This window comes from Sciurus carolinensis, chromosome 1 (genome assembly GCF_902686445.1).
Source record: "Sciurus carolinensis chromosome 1, mSciCar1.2, whole genome shotgun sequence".
NCBI lineage: Eukaryota > Metazoa > Chordata > Mammalia > Rodentia > Sciuridae > Sciurus > Sciurus carolinensis.
The window spans coordinates 35,951,221-35,972,353 of record NC_062213.1 but is presented as its reverse complement, the minus strand read 5'-3'; the positions used below and the strand labels follow the sequence as shown (position 1 = coordinate 35,972,353).

Genomic DNA, 21,133 nt, shown 5'->3' with positions numbered 1-21,133 from the left:
CAGACATGGATAATAGATAAAATTTTATTTTTTTTCCTTTAAAAATGTTGTTAGGAAAAAAATAATCTTTACATGTCTGTCTTTTTTTTTTCTCCAGACAGGCTCTTGCTAAATTGCTCAGGTTGGTCTCCAACTTGTAGTCCTCCTGCCTCAGTCTTTGGAGTAGCTGGGGTTACAGAGTTGTGCCACTCACTTGACTCTATGCCTCCTGTTTTAAGTTTAAAAAGCGCTTCCATCTTGGTAGTATTTACAGTTGGAATAGAGGAAAATGTGTGGCATACTTGTAACGTTCTCAGATAACTATGGATGCTTCTATTAACAGCACAGAGAAATGAGCCTCCTCTGTCTTTGTAAAAACACATTCTCTTACTGTTATAAACCGATGAAAAGCAATTATGTCCTGCTTTTGTTAAACACACTTGCTAGGTTTTTAAGTGAGATATTCTAGGCCAATAATGATTAGACCTAATTTTTATTGAGCATTATTCGGTCTCTATGTATTACATGGATTTTAAAATGTTGGAAAATGCAGCAAGGTCAGAAGTAAATGCACTTGAATTTAAAACTCAAGAATCCAAGATGATTAGTCTGCCTAGGACCACACACAACAAGAAGAAACCAAGAGGTTTCAAACGCAGGCCTTAAAATTTCAGGGTCTAAAGCTACTATCACCAGCCTCATCTAGCTATTTAAATTTTAACTGAAGTAAAAAAACTTTTAAAATTCAATTCCCAAGTCACATTAGCCACTTTTCAAGTACACAATAACCCATGGAGTTAGGGGTACTGTATGAATAGCAAGCAGAGAATAACATTTCCATCATCACTGGAAGTTTTGACAACGTGGAACTAACGAAAAATTGCCTTAGGTTCACCTTGTGATGCCAGAAAGTCTTTGGAATTTCTGACAAGTTTCCAAAGCTGTGATATGAACTGAAATTCATCCAAAATTATGTTTTTACTTTCTGTTCAACTTACTTCTGTAATTCTAAGGAATTTTGTGGTGAATTTCTGCAGGGATACATAACGGAAAATGCATAAGACGGGTCAGAAAACCTATGCCACCGGCATTTCCTATGTGCCAAGCACCATGCTAAATGCAACTTCATATAACCCACAGGATAGCTCTATCGGGTATTTATTTATTTTTGTACCGAGAATTGAACCCAGGGGCGCTTAACCGCAGAGCCACATCCCCAGCCCTTTTTAATATTTTATTTAGAGACAGGGTCTCGTTGAGTTGCTTAGGACCTCGCTAAATCGCTGAGGCTGGCTTTGAACTTGTGATCCTTCCGCCTCAGCCTCCCAAGCCAGGGTGGAGTGGGTGGTGGGGGTGGCGGTGAGGTGTGGGGGGGTGTTACAAGGGTGAGCCACCACGCCCGGCTATCTGGTGTATGTGTTAATCACTACTCTGCAGATGAAGAAGCTGAAGTTTAGAGGTGGAAGGTCACATTGCTAGTAAGGAAGTCCAGGATTTACCACCAGGTGTTTATTGTGCTATACAGCTCTGTACCCTTTAGTTCTTCACTTTCCTTAACCGTAAATCTAAAAGGATTAACTTAGTAAAAACCTCAAAATCCTCTACTGCTTCTAAAACTCTGTGTTCTAAATTAGAATAATACCACTCACCTACCCAAGCTAATGAAATATGCATGGGTAGGAAGAGCAGCTTGCTATCTTCCCCCCAAATGGGAATACTTTCCTCTGTCCATGCCCATCCTGATTCCTTGCTTGCTTTTCCTTATCTAAAGTGGTTTGAACCATTTATAATTACCACACACCACATACCCTCCCCCTCCCCAAATTGATAAGAAGCTCGAGGTAAGGGGTGATTGGCTGCAGTACATAATCCAAACAAAACAAAACAAAACGAAAAGAAAAAACCAACCAGAGCAATGCCTGGCGCACAGTTTATGGACATTTATGGAACTAAGTGGAATTGGACGGCAAGGAAACTATGAATCGGCTGCAGTGAACTATTCAGGATATTACTCAGAAAACTGGCCTGTCGAAGAAAACCCCGAGTGAAGAAGCCTGTGAAGAGGGCTGGAGATAAATTCCGATCCCCAGAAACCTCAAGTGGGACAACCTGAGGGATGGGATTCACGACGTTTCCAGGCTGCCCGCGCGACGCCGCCCGCAACACCCGCAGCAGCGGCAAGCCCCACCCACCCGGCTCGGCCGCGGCAAGCCCCACCCACCCGGCTCCCAGGCTTCCCCGAGCCTCCGGACCCCGCCCTCTCCGGCGGCGCGGCCGCGGTCGCGGCTGCGCAGTGGCGCGCGCGTCGGTCAGCTGACTGCTCCGACTGGCACGTGACTTGTTCTGTGGGCGCTGGGGTCGAGGAAGCTGTGAGGCCGGAGCTTAGGTCCGGGAGCGATGGAGCGCTGAGCCGTTAACGTCTGCCAGGCCGCCTGCCTCCGCACCTGTTACCGCCGCCGCTTCCTCCTTTGGCACCTTCCTGGGTCAGTGAGCGATGGCTATCCGGGAGGGGTCCCGGGCCTGGCCGAAGCTTGCTCTGCTGTCGCCGCTTGGGAGGGATGGGGGTGCCTGTGGGGCCGAGACCTTAGCGTTGGCGTTGGAGCTGGAGCAGGCAGGCCTGGCGCCTGTGTCTGCTCGGCGTCGGTTGGTCACTGCTTTGGGCCTAGGTTCAGTCGCTAAGGAGGAGGAAGGAGGGGAAAAGAAACGACCTGAGGGGCTACTCAGTGGCAGAGGCCGAAAGGAGAGGCACTGCGGACTCAGGACCTTTCTGCTTAGGCAAGGGTTACAGAGAATCCACGCGGTCTGATGGAGGGTGGACGGTGACAGATTCAAGTGAGGATCCGGGGTGGTTTGTGGGAGGTCACAGCCAGCGCTAGAGCCCTTCACTGGGTGTATGGACTTGTGTGTGAGTAGGGGGATGGCAGTTAAAGGGCCTAACAGCCCCTCTCTGCACGCAGGGCATCGTCACGGGACAACAGGGTCGGTCTAGGCAGGACAAAGAATAGAAATCCAGGGAACGCAAACCTTTCTGTTGTTGCTATTAGAATGGGGGAAGGGTAGGCAAAAATCTCCGAAAGGGAACTTGCTTGGAGTCTCTTAAGGCATATTGAATCACCTGAGAAACAAGAGTAAGAGGGAAGCTAGTATTATTTTCAGAGGAAAAATCTGATACGTCAGGGGAAAAAAGTAAGTTCTATCCCGAGAGTGCAACGGGTTTAAATAGTCCAACCTTAGGAATTGGAACTAATAATATTGGGAAGAAAAGTCACACATGTAACACATTAAAGTTCTATAAGGTTATATATAATTGTCAGAAAGAATGCAAAGTGTTTTGAAAGTGTGGAGCAGGGGCAAATGTATGAACTAGAGCTATGGGAAAATACCTTGGAGGCAAGGGAACTTGAGTTAGGTCTTGTCAAGCCAGTGGGATTTGGACAGGTTGAGGAAAATGGGGATAACTTTCTAGGCGTGGAAAGCCATAGGATTTGAAGACCTGAAAATGAAGGGAAAAGTTTCTGGGGTGGGGGACAAAGACCAGATTTATGGTGGGTTGTGTTATGGAACAGTAGGAAATAAAATTGGGAGTCAAGTATTGAGAACTTTGAATGACTTTTATTTACTTATTCAACTAAGGTATTGAGTGTGTACTGTATGCTACGCATTGTGGTGATTCAGAGGTTCAGAAAGTAGGATTTCTGCCTACATAGAACTTAACAGTCAAATTGGAGGAGATGGATTTTAATGATGATCACGCAAGGGTGAAATGTGCTTTGAAGGAGTACCACCGTGGTGTGAAAGAGTTTACCAGGAATATGACCTTTTTTTAAAAATATATATATATATTAGTTGTCAATGGACCTTTATTTATTTATGTATGGTGCTGAGACTCGAACCCAGTGCCTCACACATGCTAGGCAAGTGCTCTTCCACTGAGCTACCACCCCACCCAGGAATATGACCTTTATGGAAGAAGATTCAAAGAAGACTTTGCTGAGAATGTGACTTGACCTGCCCTCTGCAAAGAGACTGAAAAGGGGATGTGATGGTACCAGTGGCAAGAACATTACAGACTGAGGACTGGAGTTGTGGCTCAGTGGTAGAGTGCTTGCCTAGCATGTGTGAGGCACTGGGTTCAATTCTCAGCAATGCATATAAATAAATGAATAAAATAAAAAGGTTCATTAACAACTAATAATATATATGTGTGTGTGTGTGTATGTATGTATATATATATATGAAGAACATTAGACTGAGAGAACAATATATGTTAAGGCCCTGAGATGTGAGGAGGAATAAAGCTTTTGAAAAGTTGTTGGAGAGGTAAGTGGCTGAAAAGTGGGTAGTGCTTATGGGAGTTGGGGTCAGGCCCAGCAGGGCTTTTACCCTAAAAGTAAAGAAGCCAGTAATGATTATAAGCAGTGGAATGAGTCAGATTGTGGCTTTTGAAGAGATAATTTTGTGAAGATGGAGGGTGGCAAAAATGCATAATGAGACAAGCCAACTCAGGAAAACTTTGTTGTAGTCCACTGAAGGATTTGAGGGAATAGTTCTCTCTTCACTGGGAATTTAAGGAGAACTTTTAACACTCACCTTGAGAGGGTTAAGGAGTTGGGAAAGAGAAAGAATGATAGTTCTGTTTGCCCCTTTCCCTGAAGGTAGTTGTAACTACTACCTAAGCAGTCCTGAAATACACAGGGAGGGCTGGATCGTTTTGGAATTGATGGGAGACTTCTTTGTAGAAATCTATTTTGACCTTTAAAATTTGTCCCTTAGTAATGTCATCTGTTTCGGAATAACTTTTGTTGAAATATAGTCACAGGAAGGAATCAGTTAATCTTTCATTTTATTTTGTTCTTATAGGTCTTTAAGGGATGGTAGTTGAACAGGCTGTCATTGGGTGGATAGGGACCTGTCTAGATTCTTGGAACTAAAAACAGAAGTAAAGTGATTTGTCTAAGCCTGGCATAACTTCCACAGACTTCTTATTACTGATAGATTATTCCTGCTGATTACCTACCCAGTACTTACTATGATTCAACATCAAGAGAGCAGGGTGAGTTTTTTGAAGTGCGTTCTAATCTTTGATTCAGCATTTTGGGTGAAGTTTTCTCTAGGACAGCTTCAAGGGATTTGGCAGTCTGTACTTTAGAAACTGCATCTCTAGGAGCTTGGGGAAAGCACTATTTATAATCCAGTCGGGGGAGATAATAAGCAGCAAGGTAAACTGAAAGTACTCAGTTTGTCAATCTCAGTTCTTTGGCAACAAGTGAGTCTCAAATTGTACTGAAGATGGAGCCTCAGGGTTGTATTGCAGAACTCTGGGATTTCTTTCCCTTTTTGCTATATTTTACAGAGACTATATAAAATTTCAAGAAACCAAAATATTTAGTTAGTACTTGGGATCTAACTAAATGTTGAGAGCTTTGTGGCTAGACTAAGTGCTTTTAAAACTGGACAGGAAATGCTCATTTTTTGGTGTATAAGTCTTAGGACCATCATTTACATTTTTGCAATCCAGAAAGAAGCTTTTGGGCTTCACGAATTTGATTTCCACAACTTGTGAAATAATTTTGTTGGTCAAAGAACAAAACTGGCCCCACAACAAAACTGCAAATATAAACATTTGCAAAAGGGTCTTCTTGCAGCCAACCTGTCCTTAGCATAAGTGTTCCTTTGAACTTGATTTTGCTTAGGAGTAACAGTTTTGACTGAAAACAGTTTTGACTGAGCACCTCCTAGTTAAATTTTGTTCTTGGACATATTATTATTATTATTTTTTTTCTTTTTTCCCCCTGTGCTGGTGATTGAACCCTGGGCCTTGTGCTTATGAGCAAGCACTCTACCAACTGAGCTATATCCCCAATCCTCTTGAACATATTCTGATCTCTCTGAAGGATACATCTTTTCTGTTTCGCCCCCACTTTGGTATCAGGGATTGAACCTAGGGGCTCTTAACTAGCCCCCCCCCTTTTTTTTTTTTGGCTCGGTTTTCTTTTCTTTTTTTTTTAAATTTATTTTTATTGTAAACAAATGGGATAATCTTGTTTCTCTGTACATGAAGTAGAGGCTTATACCATTTGTGTAATCATACATTTACATAGGGTAATGGTGTTTGATTCATTCTGTTATTTCCCCCCCCCCACGCCTCCTACCCCTCTTTTCCCTCTATACAGTCCCTCCTTCCTCCATTCTTGTCCCCCTCCAACCCCCCCCATTATGTGTCATCCGCTTATCAGCGAGATCATTCGTCCTTTGGTTTTTTGAGATTGACTTATCTCACTTAGAGCCCTTTTTTAAAAATATCTTATTAGAGACAAGGTCTCCCTGAGTTGCCTGGGGCCTCCCTGATTGCTTAGGGCTGAGCAACTAAGCGGTTGCTTAGGGAGTCTCCCTAAGTTGCTGAGGCTGGGTTTGAACTTGCAGTCCTCCTGCCTCAGCCTCCCGAGTTGCTGGGATTATAGGTGTGCACCACTGTGCCTGGCTCTTTTTTACCTTTTGGATGTAGAAATATATGTGATTTTAGTTATAAGTCAATTCCTATTCAATTGTCTTTCTCTCTTTTTATTTTTTTCAGTATTGGGAGTTGAATCCAGGGTCTCCTGCTTGTTAGGCAAGCACTCCAACACTGAAATACATCCCTAGCTCTACATTTCATGTCATTAGTGTTTTTTAAGACAATGAAAATGAGCTGTGGTTGTAGATTAGTTGTAAAGCGCTTGCCTAGCGTGTGTGAAGCACTAGTTTTGATCTTCAGCACCACATAAAAATAAATAAAATAAAGGTATTGTGTCCATCTACAAGTAAAAAAAAAAAAAAAAAAGTGAAAATAGTGGAAAGAGCTCGGGAAGTATAAAATTTCCTATTGACATGAGTGGTTCTTGGAATTAGGAATTTTAGTTTATATTTTTGATAATGAAACAAAATTCTTTTCCAGTGGGGAAAAAACTGCTTCTGATATGTGAATATGTACGTATGTTATACATTTATTGAGTTTAAAAATGAGCCAGGTAGACAGGAGGTTAGGTGCTCTGGTTATATCATGAGATAAAAGACAGAATAACAGCTGGGTATTTAAAAAGTGAGGGGTGTCTTGCCAGGTGAATGCAGAAGTGCTATTTTATAGAAAGAGATTAATACAACTTCTGAGGTATTTTAAGCAGACTTATCAGTGAACAGGGAAGTTGTTTGTGTATTAAACTAATTAGCAGATGGATAAACCTTACCATGAAAGGTTATCTTCTTGAACCAGCCTATAGTTCAGTGTTTTTGCATGGTGCTGTTGGCATTTTGGACAGTAGTAGCTCATGTCATCCACCAAATGCTGATTAATGATCCTCACATTGGGACAACCCAAAATGCTCCCATTTACTTCCAGACTTCTGGAGGAGAGGGTTACCATTTGGTTGCAGATGGATACATGCATGTGGTTCCATCATTTACTTGTTGAACAATATTGAGTGTTGAAAATACAGAGGCTAAGAGTAATATTTTAATAGATTCAGTTCTTGACTTTGTGTGTGTGTGTGGTGCTGGGGATTGAACCCAGGGCCTTGACTTGACACGCAAGCACAAGCACGTGACGAACTGAGCTATATCCCCAGCCCAGTTCTTGATACTTTACTGTAACCCCTTTAGTATGAAACTACAGAAACTAGTCTGATATTTCTTTGAGAAACTTGTCTGTTTCAAAAGCTGCTTGAATAACTCAAATATGTTCCCTTCAGTCCTGATAAAATGTAGTCACTAGCTGTGTGACCTTGGGTAAGCAATTTCATTAACTCTTCCCTTTTTTTTGCAAGTGGGGGCAGTTATATCTACTTTAAAGGAATTAAGTAAAAAGCTTAACATTAAAATGCTTGTCGCTGGGCACTGCACATAGTACATATTCAATAAGTGATTGTCCTTAACCATTTAACAGAATCTCAAGCTTACTGGAGTTAAGAATAGGGGAAAATTTATTTTAACTCTTTAACTTGATAAATTTCAGACCTAAATACATTGTAACAGAGACACCAGCACCTTCTCATACTGTGGTTCAGTCAAGATTATACATGACCAACCCAAAAGAAAAGGGAAGTAATATTTGGGGAGCCATGAATGTAGATTCAGGGAATCCCCTGGCACAGAAGGAACTGTTTGCTCCCTGGGTCATTCTGAGTTGCCTGTACAGAGAGGGAGTTTCTGGGAGCTGAGAAGATTCTGATGATGACTTTCAGTAATAGCTATACAACTCTTCCCTGTTGGCTGTATCTGCCATTTCAACCAGCTTTGCCAGAAATTACTAGAAACTTTCCAACACTGTATTTTGTGTAATTACTCCCTGCAACATGTTTCAGCTGTGTGTGTGTGTGTGTGTGTTTTTCTTTTTTCTTTTTTCTTTTCTGTACTGGAAATGGAGCCCAGGGCCTCATGCATGCAAGCAGCTGCTCTGCCATTGGACTACATCCCTAGCTCTTGTTTCCGTTTTTTTTTTCTTTTTTTTTTGAACTCAGGAGCACTCGACCACTTAGCCACATCCCCAGCTCTATTTTGTATTTTATCTAGAGACAGGGTCTCACTGAGTTGCTTAGTGTCTTGCCATTGCTGAGGCTGACTGAATTCTCCATCCTCCTGTCTCAGCCTCCCAGGTCACTGAGACAGGTGTGAGCCACCACACCCGGCTCCAGTTTTTATGGTAGGCATTTTGTGTGAAAGCGGGGCTTTCCTTTTACAAGTTTATTTCTTCTCATCTGTGGTATGAAAAGATTGTAGTTGTTTATAAAATGTATCTATTAAAGATTTAAGTTTTCTTTCATGTTTAAATATATTTATTGAGTGATCTTGAGGTAGTCTTTAGTAGGAAATAGAGTATTTATAAATACTGTTACAGTTGAAAACAACATATATAGGAATTAAAATTTGTTTAATGAAAATATATGTTGTGCCAATTTTAAAATCTCATTCCATATGAATCATGGAAATATTCCCTGAAAGGTAAAATTCCCCTTTTAGTTATTGGAAACATTTAAGCAAGTTACAGTAAAAGCAAGCCTCTCCCACAATCCCATTTAAGATGCTTGTTTTGAAGGGTGAAATTTTTACCTTTAGGGAGGAAATGGTTATTCTTACTTTCATTTATACAGTGTAAGTGATTTCTAGGATAGGATATGGCAACCAAATTTTAAAATGAATGGCTTGACTGGGCATGGTGGCTCTCATCTGTAATCCCAATGATCTGGGAGGCTGAGGAAGGATAATTGCAGGTTTAGTCAGCCTGGACAATTTGGCCAGACTCTATGTCAAAATAAAAAATAAAAAGGGCTGGGTGTGGTAGTGCATGCTTGTAATCCTAGTGATTGGGAACTGAGGCAGGAGGATCACAAGTTTGAGATCAGCCTCAGCAACTTAGTGAGACCCTGTCTCACAATAAAAAAACAAAAGGGACTGGGGATATAGCTCAGTGGTAAAGTGCACCTGGGTCCAATCTCCAGTACCTAAATATATGCATACATACATACATACATACATACATATATGCATAAATAGGGCTGACAACGTTGCTCAGTGATAGCATCCCTGGGTTCATTCCTCAGTACCTAAATGAATAAGTATTTTGTGTTAAATGTTTCATACTGATCAGTTTCATTTAAAGTTGAAGTACATATTTGGAAGGCAATGTAATATTTTACTGTTATCTGAGTCATGCCTTTTCTTCGTGCTTGTTGAAATAAACTGCTTTAGTAAACTTGGTACAGTTGCCCCTTGGTGTATGAGGGAACTTGGTTCCAGAAACCTCTCCTTGACTCCCTGGTGGATACCAAAATCCAAGGATGCTCAAGTCCTCTGTCTAAAATGGTGTAGTGTCTGCATATAAGCTACACATACTTTCCCATATGCTTTATTTCTAGGTTAACTGTCCTAGGTAGCATAATGATAAGCGTCTGTACATATTCAGCACAGACAGAATTTTTTTTTCCCAAAATATTTTCATTCAATGGTTGGTCAGTGCATGAGATGTGGCCTCTTTGGATATGGAGGGCTAACTATTTTAAAGGACTGGAAAGGATGTTGTTTGCATATTGGGCACTTCGTAGGCTTATTTTACTGTGAAATTAATTTATTGTGAAAGATGACTGCATTTCAGAGACTGCAGTATTCTTGAAAGCATTAAAATCAGTCAAGGGTTGGGCACTTTCTGGGGTGCTGCTGTTTTCTGCAGTTGCCTCTGTCTTGAATTAGGCTTGTACCTTCCATTCACAGAAGCAGTGCTAGCAGATCTGTTCAGGGTTAGCATCCCCACCTTTTGTGTTGCTGAGTGAGTTACTACATTACTGTTTTTATTTTACATTTTAATCATTTGTGGTAGGAAAATAATTCACTGCCTTCAACTCCCTAAAGTGAGAGAGACAGTAAGTAAGCAGTCCCTGAGGTTTGGACCCAGGTTTTCCTTTCTTTTCTCCTTCCCATGGATAAAGAGTCCAGGAAGATTGTAAGGATAAAGGATAACAACTCAGACAAGGACTAGTGGTGTTGACAGTGGAGACTGGCGGATTTGTGTTTTATTTCTAAGAAGTAGGGCTAGGGGCATATGTTTTTGTGTTATTCAGTCATCTGTCCCTTGGAGAGGAAACACTGTGGTCACAAACCCTCCTGATATTATATGTTGGGCTTTTAAAATCCTTTGTATTCTGTTCTCTGATAAATTCTATATGCTTTTAAGAAATTTTATTTATTTTTAAATTTTGAGATGTTAAGTTACCCATATTGACTTTGAACTTGTGATCCTCTTGCCTCAGCGTCCCAAATAGCAAGGATGATAGTCAGTGTGTCACTACACTCAGCTAAATTGTACATTCTTCCTTTTTCTGGTACTGGGGCTTAAACTCCGGGATGTTTTACCACTGAGTGACATCCCCGTTCCTTTTTTTTTTTTTTTTTTAATTTTATTTTTTTAAATTTTGAGACAGGGTCTCACTAAGTTTTTGAGGATCTCACTAAATTACAAAGGATGGACTCACACTTGTGATCCTCGTGCCTTAGCCTCCCAAGTGGCTGGGATTATGGGCTTGCACTACTGTTCCTGGCTAAGTTATACATTCTTGAGCAAAGCAAGAATTTACCCAGATTTCATTTTGTTCTATACTTGATTTCACGTATTGTTGTTGACTTATTTTTTTTTTTCAGCTTCAAAAGCATATGTTGGAGTGTGTGTGTGTGTGTGTGTGTGTGTGTGTGTTTATGGTTTCTAAACTTCATAGCACAAAAATCATTTATGTTTATGGAACTAATGATGTTGCATGTTTTTTTTTTTTTTTTTTTTTTGGCAGTGCTGGGGATTGAACCCAGGGCCTTGTGCTCAAGAGGCAAACACGCTACCAACTGAGCTATATCCCCAGCCCTGATTCTTTTTTTTTTTTTAAATGATTGTTTTATGTATTTATTTTTATGTGGTGCTAAGGATCGTACCCAGTGCCTCACACATGCTAGGCAAGTGCTCTGCCACTAGTCCACAGCAGTGCCAGCTCCTGTTGTGTGATTCTTGATGATGGTAGGACATTTAGCTATATTTTATTAAGGCATATTGGCATTTCTTGTCACACTGAACTCACTGTGTAATAATGGAAATGCTTGTTTTGGTATAGTGGTTTGGAAACCTGACTGATCATCTGATTTACCTGAAGGATTTAATAAGAAAATAGAAAAAAGGAAAGTCCTGGGCCTAACAGTGTAGATTCAGGGAATGAGTATAGGAACAGAAAAGGATCTTGGATAGTGTAATCTAATCCTTTTGCTTTACAAATGAGGAAATTTCTGCAGACAATAATATTCAGAACTGGGATTAGATCCCAAGGCTTCAGTTTCTCAGTGCAGCACTCTGGCCATTACACTGTGCTTTCTGAGTTTAGCATTTGGGGTTTCTCTGGCTATAATTCCTAGTGAGATAAAAAGATTGTTGACTAACCTTGATCTCATGCTTGAGATGTAGCTGCTGTTAACCAACTTTACCTTTCTGCTTTGTATCATCCTCAGATTTCTTTGTTATAATGCCATGTAATAATTTCTAAACTTTTCACTGTTTTCAGGTATGAGAGTAATGCCCTCATATGGGGTTTTTTTTCTTTGTTGTTAATTTTATGTGTGTGTTTTTACATATAATAAGTCATTTAAAAATTGGGAAACAGGAATATGCACAAAGAATGAAAATAAAAACATTCATGAGCCACTCCCAAAAGGTAATCATTAACAACTTTTTTAATATATAAATTAATGTTTTTTGCTTATCTGTATCCTTATTTATTTTGTTAAAGTTGATATAGCTGGGTCAAAGGATATGCATATTTTTAGATAGTGATGATACAGTATATTCTGAAACACATTTTTGAGCTTTTATTAATGATGTCAAAGTATTATAGCTTCATTAATACTTTTATTATTTATTTAGGTACTCGGGATTGAACCCAGGGGTACTTTATTACTGAACTATATTGCCAGTACTTTTGAAAATTTTTTATTTTGAGACAGGGTCTTAGTAAGTTGTTTAGGGCCTCACTAAGTTGCTGAGGCTGTCCTTGAACTTGTAATCCTCCTGCCTTAGCCTCCTGAGTCGCTAGGATCACAGGCATGTGTCACTGCACCCTGCTTTATGAATGCCAGTCAAAATATCTTGCCATATGTTTGCAAATTAAAGACACATATATAAGTATGAGTGACATCTATTCAGGCAGCATCCATTGTTGTTTTTTAAAGAAAATTGAGTATTTCTCCCCTTATTACCAAAGTAATACATGTTCGTTGTTTTGTTCCATTTTTCACACACACAGTATTCAGTCTTTCGGCCTAGACTTGTTAAATTTTTGGTGTTCATTGTTATTAATTCTGTTTTCTATTAAATGTAAAACATAGGACTGAGAGAGGCTAGGAGTTTGAGGCAGAATTCCCACTCAGAAATAAATAGCAATTAGAGAGCAAAACCAAGCCCTCATGAATAATACATTTAATACAACTGGCTGAGGCTTCAGTTTCTAACTGCAGTGGAGTAACTGATACCAGATGTGATTCCCACCATAACTGCAAATGTGGACAAGACTTATGAAGAAACTGCTTTTAGATAGTGGACAGCAAGCAGTAGAGGAACTGAGAGAAAGGAAACAAGTGATGTGAGCTCTGCAATCCCTCCTGTACATACTCTGCACCATAGTTAGCAAGGGCAAAACCCAAGAAGAGCATGTCAGTCTTACTGATTTAAGGAGATTAGGTTTGGGGAAGGCTTATCTGGCTAGAATTTGCAAGTCAGATTGTCAGAGGGCATAAAAACACCAGAAAGTAATATAGGTCTCTCTTGAGGAGGGTCAACAAAGAATGACTACAGAGCTTTAAACTGAACAATTGCTAGACCTCACAGGATTGAGACATTCAATAGAATCCCCAAAGGTCAATAATAAAGTTAAATTAGTAAAGCCATGTACTTATTTTAACAGAGTTTAAGAACAAACCTTGAGTAGATCAAGCTTGATCCTCATGTCACTTAACTGCCTGCCAGAACAAAGTACAACACTTTTAAAAGGAAGACGGCAAGATCCAGTGATCAGCCATATAATACTGTGAATTATAAGTATGCTCAATGACTTGACATGAACATAAGGAAGAAAGAAATGGAAGATCTTTAAAAATGGAACTTATAATACAGAAAAATGCACCTGAAGTGAAATACGCACTGGATGAGATGAATGACAGATTAGAGACTGTAAAGAAAAGTTCAGCAAAGTGAAAGAGAGAGCAAGAGACTATCCAAACGATGCAGAGAGAAACACTGGATGAAAAAACCAAAAAATCGAAGCTCAGTGACATGTTGAATAATATCAAGTTGTTTAACAAGTGATTTTATCTCAAGGGAGGGGGAGCAGGAAGAAATACTTGAAGAAAACAACGGCTGAAAAAATTTCAAATTTGATGAAAGCTATAAATACAGACCCAGGAAGCTCAACAGATTTCAAGCAGGACAAATAATTGTTACTTTGGGGTAGACAAATTTTTCATCTACTACAGAAAGCATCTATTATTTTAAAAAATGGATACATTAGACACTGGCAGAATTGAAAATTTCTATTCAAAAGCACCATTAAGTAAAGGCAAGCCTCAGATTGAGAGGAAAATATATAAATGTGTGTGTGGGCTGTATAGTTTTGATATTTAGGGCCCCACAACATTCCATGTGGACAGACTTGGTCCCAGTGTGGCACTGTTGGGAGGTGGTAGAAAATTTAAGAGGTGCTGCTTTGTGAGAGGCTTTTAGCTTGTGGGGTATAGCTGTGAAAAATGATGCCCCTTTCCTTCCTTCTTTTTTCTCTTTTTCTGTTGCTGGCCACAAGGTGAGTGGTTTTGCTCCACCACATGCTCCCACCATGATCCATTGTGTCATCACAGGCCTAAAAGCAATGTGGCCAACCACTGATCATAGACTGGCACCTCCAAAAGTGAGCCCAAATAAACCTTTTGTTTTTCTAAATTGATTATCTCAGTTTTTTTTTTTTTTTGTTGTTTGTTTGTTTGTTTGTTTTGAAGTACTGGGGATTGAAACCCAGGAGGGCCTTGCACCTGCTGGGCAGGTGCTGTACTACTGAGCAATACTCCCAGCCTACAGGTATTTGTAATAATGGCATAAAGCTTACTAATACCATATATGTATATCACAAAGAAACTGTATCAATATGCAATTTCTACAACTCAGTAATAAATCAACCCATTTTTTAAAAAATTGGGCAAAAGACTTGAAAAGAGACTTCACAAAAGAAGATCTGCAACTGGCTGATAACATGGAAAGGTACTGAACTTCATTATTACAATGACAATGCAAGATACCTCTACAGCCACTGGAATGGCTAAATACAAAAAGACTGAGAACCCTAAATGTAAGTGGAACACCTGGAGCTTGCATACCTTGCTAGTAGGAATATAGAATATTATATTTACTCCGGAAAACAGTTTGGCAGCTTCTTATAAAGTTAAATATACCGTGATCATTCTACTTAAAAATTCTGTTCCTAGAAGTTTACTCAGGAGAAATGGAAACATATCTTTACAAAAAAACTTTGTAGAGGAATATTCATAGTGCCTTTCTTTTTTTTCTTTTGTACCAGGGGTTGAACCCAGGAACTCTTAACCATTGAGCCAAGCCACAACCCTGGCCTTTTTTTTTTTTTTTTTTTTTCTTTCCCCAGCCCTTTTTTGTATTTTGTTTAGAGACAGGGATTCACTACGTTGCTGAAGTTGGCTTTGAACTTGGCAATCCTCCTGCCTCAACTTTCTGAGCTACTGGGATTACAGGTGTGCACCACCATGTCTGGCAGTGTCATTTTCCTTAATGGTATCAAGTTAGTAATGATCCAGCTGTCCATCGATAACTGAACAGATAAATTGTAGTATATTCATGCAGTGCTGTTTTAAGCAATCAAACAGAATGAAGTGCTGATATATACAACATGGACAAACATCAAGGACATGCTCAGCAGAAGAAGCTGGATAGAAAAGTGTATATGATGTATGCTTCCATTAATAGTGAAATTTTAGATCATGTAAAACTAATCTGTGGTGACAGAAAGTAGATCAGCATTGTTTAGAGCTGGCAGTTGAGCAGGGACTGGATGTGAGGGACTGGATGTGAAGGAAGGTTTTGAGTTGATAGAAATGATAGATTTTATTTTTCTTTCAATACTGGGGTTTGAACCCAGGGCCTCCTATAGAAATGTTCTTTTTAATTTTAATTTTTGGTTGTTGATGTACCTTTATTTAATTTATTTATTTATGTGTGCGAATCAAACCCAGTACCTAACACACGTCAGGCAAGTGCTCTACCACCGAGCCACAACCCTAGTTCGAAATGTTCTTAATCTTAGTTTTAGCAGTGGTTACACAGATCTATATGTATGCCAAAAACTCATCGAACTCTTAAAATGGATATGTATGATTGTATATAGATTATATTTCAATAAAGTTGATTTAAGAAATAAATTGAGAAGCCCACCAGTTATGAGTTAAGTAATTTATGTTTTCTTAAGTCTCACAATTATTTGTTTATTCAAGAATATTCAACAAAGACTTTGAGATTCTGCTGTGCCAGCCTCTATGTCATATACTGAGAGGATACCATGGTTAGCAAAAACTACCATGATTTCTACTTACCTTCTCAGGCAGTTTATTTAGAAGACAGATATTAGTAAAAAGTGGTCTATAGAGAAAGTGCATATAATATATGCTCTCATCTAGTATATAACTTGCTACATAATATATAAAATGCTACATAATATATTTCATCTGCGGTATTTTCTGTGTCTTGGTTTCTTGTAATTACTACCCATCTCCTGGGGTTGTTTAAATAAGTTAATGAGTTAATATATGAGAAGTAGTACTTTGGTGCGGGTAGATAGGAAGTGTCTGATCAGTCTTGGCTGCTGCCTTTAGAATATTTGACAGTCTTTTTGGTACTGGGGATTGAACCGAAGGGCACCCAAACACTGAACCACATCCCCAACCCTATTTTGTATTTTATTTAGAGGCAGGGTCTCACTCAGTTGTTTAGCGCCTTGCTTTGCTTAGGCTGGCTTTGAATTCATGATCCTCCTGCCTCAGATTCACAAGCCACCAGGATTATAGGAGCATGCCACAGTGTCCACTTAGAATATTTGACAATCTTAATTGTCTGATGTTACAGAGGTACACCTGTGCTAGCTCAGGGACCTCTGGATTAGAACTAGGTTTGGGGAAAAGAATGATGAGCTCACTAGAAATGTTGTTTTAGGTGCTTTGAGACATCAGAGTGGAAAGGTAGTCAGTGACTGATATTGGTGGGGTACAGTTCTTTGTGTTACAGGAGAGCCCAGGCGGAAGTTACAGTTTGGAAGTGTCCAGCACTTAGCCTGGAATTGCCTAGAGTGTTGAGAAAACCAACAGGAGATAAACACATTTGTACACATACACATACACAGGAGAGGAATGTAGACTTGGGTCTGAGTCTTGAGAACTCCAACCTGTCATCATTGTGCCTATTTGATAATTTTTTCCTCTGTTTAGCATATGATGTGCATTTATGCTTGATTTCCAGTATGCAAGATGAAACAAAAGGAAATAATTATTAATTAAAACAAGTCATTTGAAACAGTGGAGGTGTTCAGGTCTTGTGAGTTGATAACCAGTGACCATCTATTTTGACTCTCTCCTTGCATCTGAGAGAAAAAGGGAAATATGTTTGACAACATAGATTTTATTGTCTGACACCCCTTCTCCCCAAATAGTTCAGTATACCTCCAAATAGTAAAATGTATTCCCAAATAGTAAAATGTATCTACAGAGATAAATTTTATTTGCAACTGGGTTAAATTGTTCTTTTTAAAATTTTTTCACCTTTATTTATGTATTTATATGTGGTGCTGAGAATTGAACCGGTGCCTCACACATGCCAGGCAAGTGCTTTACTACTGAGCCACAACCCAAGCCCTAAATTGTTCTTAAATTTCAAGAATTTTTTTTAAATGCAACTCATGTTAAGAGTTTAACCATGGGCATTGCTTAAAAACAGAAAATTAATAAATAAAGCTGGGCACTATGGCACACACCTTTAATCCAAGTGTCTCCCAAGGCTGAGGCAGAAGATTGCAAGTTTGAGGCCAGCCTCTGCAGCTTGGTGATGCTCTAAGCAATTTAGTAAGACTCTCAGATGGGCATGGTGCATGCCTGTAACCCCAGTGGCTCAGGAGGCTGGGGCAGGAGGATTTCGAGTTCAAAGCCAGGCTCAACAATTTAGCAAGGCCCTAAGCAACTCGGTAAGACCTTGTCTCTAAGTAAAATATAAAAAGGGGTGGAGATGTGACTCAGTGGTTAAGCGCCCCTGGGTTAAATTCCCAGTACCAAAAAAAAAAAAAAAAAGAAAAACAAAACCTAACCAAAAAAATATGTTTTTGCAAGCGTTAGGGATGCTATTGTGTTGGGCAGTTCTTGTATCATTCATCCTTAGGCACTTAAGTTCATTGATCTTAGGCGCTTAGTGCCTAAGAACTGAGGTCATGGACTTTGCCTGAAGTACCGATAATTTTTTCTTCAGACCCTTTCTTTTATATATTTGACTACATTCATCCTTGGGTTGCGGGGAGACAAAGGCTTAGGAACCTGCAGCTTTATATTTTTTAAATTTAGAAACTAAAAGAATTTGTTTTTTAAAAGACTTCAAATAAAAATAGAAACTCCTCTTAAAAATATATGATTTGAATATTTTTCTTGGCCTTTATTCTTTGGCTAATCAGATGTTTTAATTGATTCAGAGTCTTTGTTATATTTGCATTTTATTTATTCATTCAACAAGATGACAGGAGGGCAGCAAATAGGTTCACAGCATTTCATCATGGCCAGAATTGTGTTTACTGGCTCTTTGGGTTTACAGAAAAAAAGATACGCTGATGACCTTTTAGCATTTTCCAGTCAGGTAGAAAAGAAGTGCTTTATAAAAAATGAGGGGAGGGCTGGGGGTGGAGCCGAGTGATAGAGCATGTGCTTGGCAAGTGTGAGGCCCTGGGTTCCATGGCAACGCCAAAAAAAAAAAAAAAAAAAAAGCTCGGTGGGGGGATATGTGATAAGTGCACATTTATAAGGTGTAAGTAAACAGGATGTTTTCCTCTAGGGGCACTGGGGAGAGCTTGAGAGGGAGAATGGGGTAGGTACACAGTTAATACAGTTACCTCCAGAAAGATCTAATCATCATTTCATTTATTCCTTCCAACAGTTTTGCGAAGAGGTTTGTGGGATTTCCATTTGCACATGAGAGAACTTTTTAAGGGGTAGAGTTAGGATTTTAACTCTTGTGAGACTCCAAAGTTTATGTTGTTCTGTGATCTTAGTTTAGGTCCCTTGAATCTCTAAATTGTTTTGTCTTTTTGTGTGGAGTAACTGTTGTGTTCCTTTTAGGAGGTAGGATAGTTTTGGATGCCAGGTTCTGAACTATTTTAGAACTTGTAATGCTCCTGGGTGAAAATAAAAGGGAAAGGAGTTGGAAACATTTTATGTAGCAGAATTCATTAGACTTCCAGGATGCTCTGAACTTGGAGCTAAACATAGAGTGAAGGGGTTCCACCTTGCTTGTAGATCTCTCTTCAAATGGAAGACTTCAGGCGTGTGTGACTGCAGAGCACTCTTCTTTCCTAGCCTGACACAATAAAGACAATGTGGCCTTTATAGTCAAACACAGCTGGATTTGAATCCCATCTGCCAGTTGTGTGGCCTTAGATAAATTACTAATCTCTGAGTGTCTCATAGGGTGGTTATAAGAATTAACTAAGGTAATGTATGAGAAGTATGTAGCACAGTACCAAACATAGGGGCACCTTTTTTTTTTTGGTGGTGGTGGTGGTACTGGGAATTTAACCCATGTGTTCTGTACCACTGAGCTACATCCCCAGCTCTTCTCTTTTTTTTAATTTTGAGACAGGATTTCATTAGGTTGACCTGGAGCTTGCCATCCTGGCTCAACTCCCCCAAATTGCTGGGATTGCAGGATTTTGCCCCTCTGTCCTGCTTATTACAGTCTTTGAAGAAGCTGCAGTTTAAATAATTTAATATTGTTGTCAGGAAGAATTGTAACACTTGACTTCATTATCTGCCATTTTAATGGGGAGGAGGGGTATAAAAATGTGTCATCAAATACATTTCAACAGAACTAGTTGTATAAAATAATGTAGTAAAAACTCAGTTTTCCAAAAATCATAGTTACTTTAGAGGATCTGAATTACTAACAGACATTTAAAGATGCCATTGGATCCTCTGATAAACTGACAAATTTAAAATATTGTGATTGGTGTTTGAGCTAAATAGCTAGATTCAGTTAAGTGCAAGAGTATTAGATAGAGGAAACCAGAGGGAAATAGCTAAGGCCAAAATAGCCAAAGGAAAGTGAAAAGGGTAGCGGTTATTGGAGCAGCTTTGGTAAGGTGACTCAGGTATAGTGGAGAATAGAAACCAGATGACAGGAAGGCAGCAAATAGGTCCTGATTTCATCAGGAATTAATTGTAAAAGGCAACTTCCTGAATAGGTTTTGGAGTTAATATAGGTATAGTCTAAGCCTCTATCCTTGCAACATTGTACAATTAGTTTTATTGAACATATTGGCCCTAAAGGAGAATTAATTTGGTAGATTATTCTGGTCTCTGAATATTCCACTTGATACTCACTAAAATTTTATTCTTTATAAATTTACCAAGCTGTTATAATTTATCTCATGATTACATTCTTATAACAGTTTGAGATTTTTAAAAATATTTCATATATACAGAACAATTCAAATATTGCAGATTAACAGACATCCATGCATCTACTACTTAGATTTAACAGCTATTAACATTTTGCTGTTTGCCCCAGATTGATCAATCATCCATCCATCCATCCATCTATCCATCCATCTCCTCTTCTCTCTCTCTCCCTCCCTCCCTCACTTTCTTCCTTACTTCCCTCCCTCCCTCCTTTCCCCCCTGAGCTCTTGGACGTGCTAGGCAAGTGCTCTACCTCTGAGCTACACTTACAGTCAGATGTTTTTCTTACATAAAATCCTGGGTTGCTGGGAGTACAGGTGAGCATCACCCCCACCCAGCTTAAGTTTTATTTTAATGATGCCGTAAAGAGTAGACAACATTACTTTCATTAAAATGGGCTACTGAGGGGGCTGGGGATGTAACTCGGTAGAGTGCTTGCCTCACAAGCACAGGCCCTGGGTTCAATCCCTTGGACTGCCAAAAAGGAAAAAAAAAAAAAAAATGGGCTACTGAAATTATGAAAGTCCATTATGATTAACTATAATCCTTTATATTTTGAAGAAAATATATAAAGTTCTTTCTCATTCATTATCTGATTTTGTTCTTAGGATAGCTATATGTTTAATTTACAGAGATGGAGTCCAGTTTCAGGAGAGGTTAAATGGGCAGTGGTGGTAGGGAGTTTATGCTAGTTCTCATGAAGGCTTTGGAGTGGAAAATGATACTGTAATTTTTTCGTTTTTATGAGTTATTTTGTGATGTGTGCTTTACCTACTTATATTCTAAGTAGATTTATCTTGTCCCGCCATCCCCACTCCTCGATCCTGTGTGTTTTTGGGGAGAGGAAGGAAGAGGAAGGAAAAAAGATTATAGAAAAGAGTTGGAT

General features: G+C 39.4%; 1 protein-coding gene across 2 annotated transcripts in view; it reads left to right on the top strand.

Moving 5' to 3' along the window:
- Positions 1 to 2,298: 2,298 nt before the first annotated feature.
- The window catches only part of Atp6v1c1 (ATPase H+ transporting V1 subunit C1), a 51,106-nt gene continuing 32,271 nt past the window's right edge, over positions 2,299 to 21,133 (top strand). Inside the window, exon 1 of one of the 2 annotated variants that reach the window (XM_047517384.1) lies at positions 2,299 to 2,462. The gene's annotated coding sequence lies outside the window, so the exon portion shown is untranslated. The remainder of the gene's footprint in view (positions 2,463 to 21,133) is intronic. The other variant, XM_047517375.1, reaches the window with a different exon arrangement.